We start from the raw sequence: 6,223 nt of genomic DNA on the forward strand, positions 1-6,223 counted from the left end.
AACGCGGTCTTCTCTTCGTCTTCCTTCATCATGAAGATCTGGTGGTATCCTGAATAGGCGTCGAGGAATGACAACATGTCACACCCGGCAGTGGAGTCTACAATCTGGTCGATGCGTGGCAGAGGGAAAGGATCCTTTGGACAGGCTTTATTGATATCTGTGTAGTCAATACATAGCCTCCACTTCCCATTCGCCTTGAGCACCACCATCCTTGATTGGCCAACCACGTGGGGTGGAGTACTCCTCTAACCAGGCATGTCGCCTCCAACTTCCCGATCTGTTCAGTGATGAACACTTGTCGCTCCAAAGCTTGCTTCCTGACCTTTTGCTTGATGGGCCGCGCGTGAGGACAGACAGCAAGATGGTGTTCAATCACCTCCCTGGGAACGCCGGGGATGTCAAATGCTTGCCATGCAAATACATCGACATTCGCCCGTAGGAAGGCGACGAGCGCGCTTTCCTATTTGCTGTCGAGGGTGGAGCTTATAGTGAAAGCCCCGCCCGTGTCGTCCTCCTTGACGGACACCTTCTTGGTTTCTGGTGGTGCAGCCTTGGACTTCTTGCTCTTGCCGGTAGAGCTCTCTGGCACATCCTCAATGGGAGCACAGCACTCCGAAGAGGTGCGCTTGCCGGAGTGGGTGCAAGAGGTCTTGTTGGCCTTCTTCCTTCCCGGGGCTCCAGCGGCACGAGCAAGTGCCTTGGCGGCAATTGCTGCAATGCCTCTCGGTAGAGTTGGTCGGCACAGATGAGCGCGTCTTTCTTTTCAGAGGGGACGGTGATGATGGTCAGCGGCCCCGGCATATTCAATGTGTTGTAGGCGTAGTGTGACGCCGCCATGAACTTGGCCAGCGTTGGGCGGCCAAGGATCTTGTTGTACGGCAAGGGGATCTCGGTGACATAAAAAACGATCTTCTCCGTCCTATAGTTCAGCTCGCTCCCAAACGTAACGGGTAGCGTGATTTTACCTTTCGGCTGACTCATTCCCGGGTTGACCCCTTGAAACGCGCCCGTCTCCTCGAGATCTCCATCAGGAATCTGTAACTTCTTGATCACAGCAGGCGAGATCAAATTCAGACCGGCCCCACCGTCAACCAACACTTTGGTCACCTTGAGGTTGCGTATTGTTGGTGAAACCGACAATGGCAAACACCCGACCGCAGTTGTGCGATCAGGGTGATCCTCGGTGTAAAAAATGATGGGCGTGCGGGACCACTTCAGTGGCTTCTGGGCATCGAACGATGGCTCTGCCGAAGTGACCTCACGCGCCCACTGCTTCAGTTGGCGGTGAGAGGTGTGTAGCGAGGCGCCACCGTCGACGCACATGGCCTCTGTAGCTTTCTGGAATTCGTGCTCGCCGGACTCGTCATCCTTGTCATGATCATCATCTTCTTCCTTCTTGTCGCGGCCCCGAGTAGGCCTCTCTTGTTGATTATCTTTACCGGGCGACCTCCTTGGCCGCCACGCTTCTTGCCGGACCCCTCAGCACCATCCTGACCCTTCTCCTTGTCCCGCCTTTCATATTCAGCTTTGTGCTCCTCTGCAAGCAGCTCAACCTGCCGGCAGTTCTGGAGGTCATGGCCCTTGGTGCGGTGGATCTTGCAGTACTGCTTGTTGGAGCCTCCTGGCTTGTCGGCGGCCGCCAAGGCCCGGCAGGCGGCGCACCCGGCAACCTCCTTGCCGGGGTCGTTAGCTTTGGCCTTCTTGGCGGCGCCGGGGTCGCCGGATCCCTCAACGGCAAGCACAGTCTTGCCCTTATGCTTCCTGTTGCGGCGCCGACCCTTCTTCGTCGGGGCGGCGGCGTCTTCGTTTGTTGAGTCGGTTTCCGCGCCGGCGTCCTCGCCGGGGTACTTCCTTCCTTCCTCAGCCCGAGCACATCTATCAGCCAGAACATAAAGTTCGGCTACATCCTTGACCTTGTTCATCGCCAGCTCTTCACGCATCTTGCGGTTGCATACGTTCTGATGGAACACACTGATGATAGCAGCAGGATGAACATCTGGGATGGTGTACTGCACGCGGCTTAATCTTTGTATGTACTTACATAGGGACTCACCATCCTTATGGGGGATGACATGCAAGTCACTTGCCTGGCTAGGAGCTTGGTGGCCTCCGGTAAAGGCGCCAACAAACTCGTGGCACAGATCCGACCAGGAAGAGATGGAATCCACTGGCAGGTGCATCAACCACGACATGACGTTGGGCTTAAGTGCCAACGGAAAGTAGTTGGCGAGCACCTTGTCGTCGTGAGCCCCAGCGGTTTGCATCGCGATGGTGTAGATGCTGAGGAATTCCGACGGGTAATTCTTGCCGTTGTACTTTTCCCCAACATCAGGCTTGAACGTGCGGTGGGAGGGCCACTGGAACTGCCGCAGCTCTCAGGTAAAGGCCGGACAACCCACCTCGTAAGGCAGGTCGCCAGGGCCCCCCGGCGCTGGGTGCTCCATAGCAGGCCCCGCACGCCGATCTGACGGATGGCGCGCCTCCCGCCATCGCTCGATGGTAGTTCGAGCGTCTTCCTGAGCTTGCTCTCGAAGAACTCGACGTTGGTCGCAGCGGGTTCGCGGGTCGGACGACGTTGTGGAAACGTTGTCACAGGCGTCAGCCCGACGGGTCGGTGGCTGCTGTCGTGGCCACGGGGGAGGAGAGTGCACCATGGTCGCAGCGTCTCCGGTCCCCCCACCGCCGGCATGCACCGGCTCGACAGAACGCCAGCGTGAGGGTCCCGCTGGGAGCTGCTCGTCTTTGTTGGCAAAGCTGACAAGGCTTCGGATGGTGGCCCTCCACTCGTCGAGCTTCTCCGCGACAGGGGGAAAGTCGAGGAGCAGTTGCACGCACGCCAGTGCTTCTGCTGGCATGAGCGGCGGCGAGAGCTGCGTAGACCGTGACGCGCTCCGACTTCTAACCAGGTTAGAAGGGGCTCTGTCACGGTCTCGCGGTCGCACGCCGCTTCCGCCGGCGTCCGGGCGCGCACGCCGGCCTGGTGTGTCCTGCGAGTGGCGCATAGGGCTCTTTCCACGGCGGTGCCCGAGGGCTCCGGCATCGCGGTGTCGCTCATCTCACGGGGGCTGGGAAGGCCGCGGCGCGGGTGCCAGCTGGGGTGCCGTAGAGGCTGCCGCGCCGCCCGTGGGTAGCACGGCTCCGCCCCCGGACCTAGCGGCGTGCGGCTCGTCGTCTCGGATTCGAACAACGCCGCTCGCCTGGCTCCGATCACCAGAGTGTCGTGGATGCTCGCGGGCCATGTCTCCGGCCCCATCCGTGGCCACCCGGTCACCTGCCCGCGCTGGCGCGGACGAGCCGGCTCCGGACGACCCGATCGCTGTGATCCCCTTTCTCTTGGGGGCCATGGTGATGATGAAGTCGATGCGCTGACCTTCAAACCGATTTTCACAGCTTGCGCCCCCTACCTGGCGCGCCAAAGATGTCGGTGGAAACGACACCTATGGGATCACGGGGAATCCCTTCTACGGTCGGCGGGCATGGGACTGTGGAAAGAACGGGTTTAAGAGATCAACACGGGAAATTTATCCAGGTTCGGGCCGCAAGTGATGCGTAATACCCTACTCCTGCTGGTTTGTGTTTATCTGGTGTTCTTGGACTAGCTACAAAGCATGCAGGGTCCAAAAAAGTCTGAATCCTCTCTCAGTACGCCGCGGGCCTCCTCTTATAGTCAAAGGGGTTGCCACAGTGGCACACAGGAGGTGGAAAGTTGTATAGTAGTCGAGTTTATCTCTGGCACCATAGGACAAAATGCATTAAATGCGCTACTTAGGTGTCCTCTTGCTTTGTCGGGGATGGCAACGAAGCCCGTCCTGTCCGTCGCCGCTTCGCCTTGCTCCGACACACGTCCAGGCCGACGAGGCATGCGGCGCCATGTAGGTTGGCAGGCTGGTGAGCTGGTGTGGTGGCAGGGTCTTCACGAAGATCTGCATGCCACCACGTAGGTGCTTGACTAGTTGGCTTAGGAGCCACGTACTGCCACGTGGGTACCTGCTTAGTTGGTGGGTCGGCCGCTGAGCTGGGGCGGTGACGGGGCGGCAAGGCCTTGCCGCAGTCTTGCTAATATTCCTGGCAAGGGTCTTGCTGGGGCCTTGTGGGCGCCCTCGGCAAGAGTCTTACCGGGGCCTCGTGGGTATCTTCGGCAGGAGCCTCGCCGGGGCCTCCTGGGCATCCTCGGCAAGGAGCCTCGCTGTTGTCTTGTTTTCTAGTACCTATCTAGGCCTCGCAGGCCCTTTGTCTTCACAAAGATCTGCATGCCACCATGGAGGCGCCTCCCGAGCCTTGGTTCCAATGTGGTTGATGGCGCCGGAACTTTTAGGCTCAAGGGTGGCGGCCTCGCTGGTGTTGGGCAAGTTGCCTTGGCAAGGCTCTTGCCGGGGCCGTGAAGGCCGCCCCGGCAAGGGCCTTGCCGAGGGAGTTTCACCTCGGCCCTCTGCTCTTCATGCTTCTGGTCTTGAGCACGGCTCTGGTAGTCTTGTGTCTTTGCTTCCTCTTCTGTCCCGCCAAGCGCGCCTGCGAGCGTGTGGCTACGACTGCCCGCGCACAAGTAAAGGGGTACAAAAAGGACCCATATTTTTGCACACCGACAAAGGTGATCCTATGTTTGAATTAAAACAACTGCCAGACTATGAAGAAGATATATCCTATTATTATTAGTGCTAACCTTTCAGAATATGAAGAAGAAAGATTATTGAAAGTTCTAAAGAAGCACCGGGCTGATATTGGATATACTCTTGATGATTTAAAGGGCATTGGTCCCACTCTATGTTAGCACAAAATTAATATGGAAACTGATGCTAAACCCGTTGTTGATCACCAACGTCGGTTGAATCCAAAAATGAAGGAAGTGGTAAGAACGTAAATCTTAAAACTTCTGGAAGCAGGTATGATCTATCCTATAGCTGATAGTAGATGGGTAAGTCCTCTTCATTGTGTTCCTAAGAAAGGAGGTATTACTGTTGTTCCTAATGATAAGAATGAACTCATTCCACAAAGAATTGTTACAAGCTATAGAATGGTAATTGACTTTAGAAAATTAAATAAAGCAACTAGAAAAGATCATTACCCTTTGCCTTGTATTGATCAAATGCTTGAAAGATTATCTAAGCGCACACACTTTTGCTTCCTTGATGGATATTCTGGCTTTTCACAAATACCTGTTTTTCAACCTGATCAAGAAAAGACCACTTTTACTTGTCCCTTTGGAACCTATGCTTATAGACGCATGCCTTTTGGTTTATGTAATGCACCTACTACCTTTCAAAGATGTATGACTGCTATATTCTCTGACTTTTGTGAAAAGATTGTTGAGGTTTTCATGAATGACTTTTCTGTTTATGGGAAGTCTTTTGATGATTGTTTAAGCAATCTTGAGCGAGTTTTGCAGAGATGTGAACAAACAAATCTTGTTTTGAATTGGGAGAAGTGCCACTTTATGGTTAATGAAGGCATTGTCCTGGGTCATAAAATTTCTGAAAGAGGTATCGAAGTGGACCATGCTAAGGTTGATGCCATTGAGAAAATGCCATGTCCTAAAGATATAAAAGGTATTCGTAGTTTCCTAGGTCATGCTGGTTTCTATAGGAGATTTATCAAAGACCTTTCTAAAATTTCTAGACCTCTTACTAATCTCTTGCAAAAGGATATTCCTTTTGTTTTTGATGATGATTGTTTAGAAGCCTTTGAAACACTCAAGAAAGCCTTAATTTCTTCACCTATTGTTCAACCACCTGATTGGAACTTGCCTTTTAAAATTATGTGTGATGCTAGTGATTATGCTGTTGGTGCTGTTCTAGGACAAAAAGTTGATTAGTAGTTGAATGCTATTCATTATGCTAGTAAAACTCTAGACAGTGATCAAAGAAATTATGCTACTACTGAAAAAGAATTCTTAACAATGGTGTTTGCTTGTGATAAATTTAGACCTTATATTGTTGATTCAAAAGTAACTGTTCACACAGACCATGCTGCTATTAAATATCTTATGGAAAAGAAAGATGCTAAACCTAGACTTATTTGATGGGTTCTCTTGTTGCAAGAATTTGATTTACATATCATCTATTTATATATAAAAAGTATTTGACGGGTTAACAAGAAAAAAGAAAATTACGCTATAAATTACCACAAAAATCAGAAACATCCAACCATTAATTCAATAGACAAACAAAACTATAGCCACTAGATTAGATTTAACTTAAAAATTACCCACCATTGCCATTATAATAGA

The sequence above is a fragment of the Aegilops tauschii genome, chromosome 5 (assembly GCF_002575655.3).
Source record: "Aegilops tauschii subsp. strangulata cultivar AL8/78 chromosome 5, Aet v6.0, whole genome shotgun sequence".
Lineage (NCBI taxonomy): Eukaryota > Viridiplantae > Streptophyta > Magnoliopsida > Poales > Poaceae > Aegilops > Aegilops tauschii.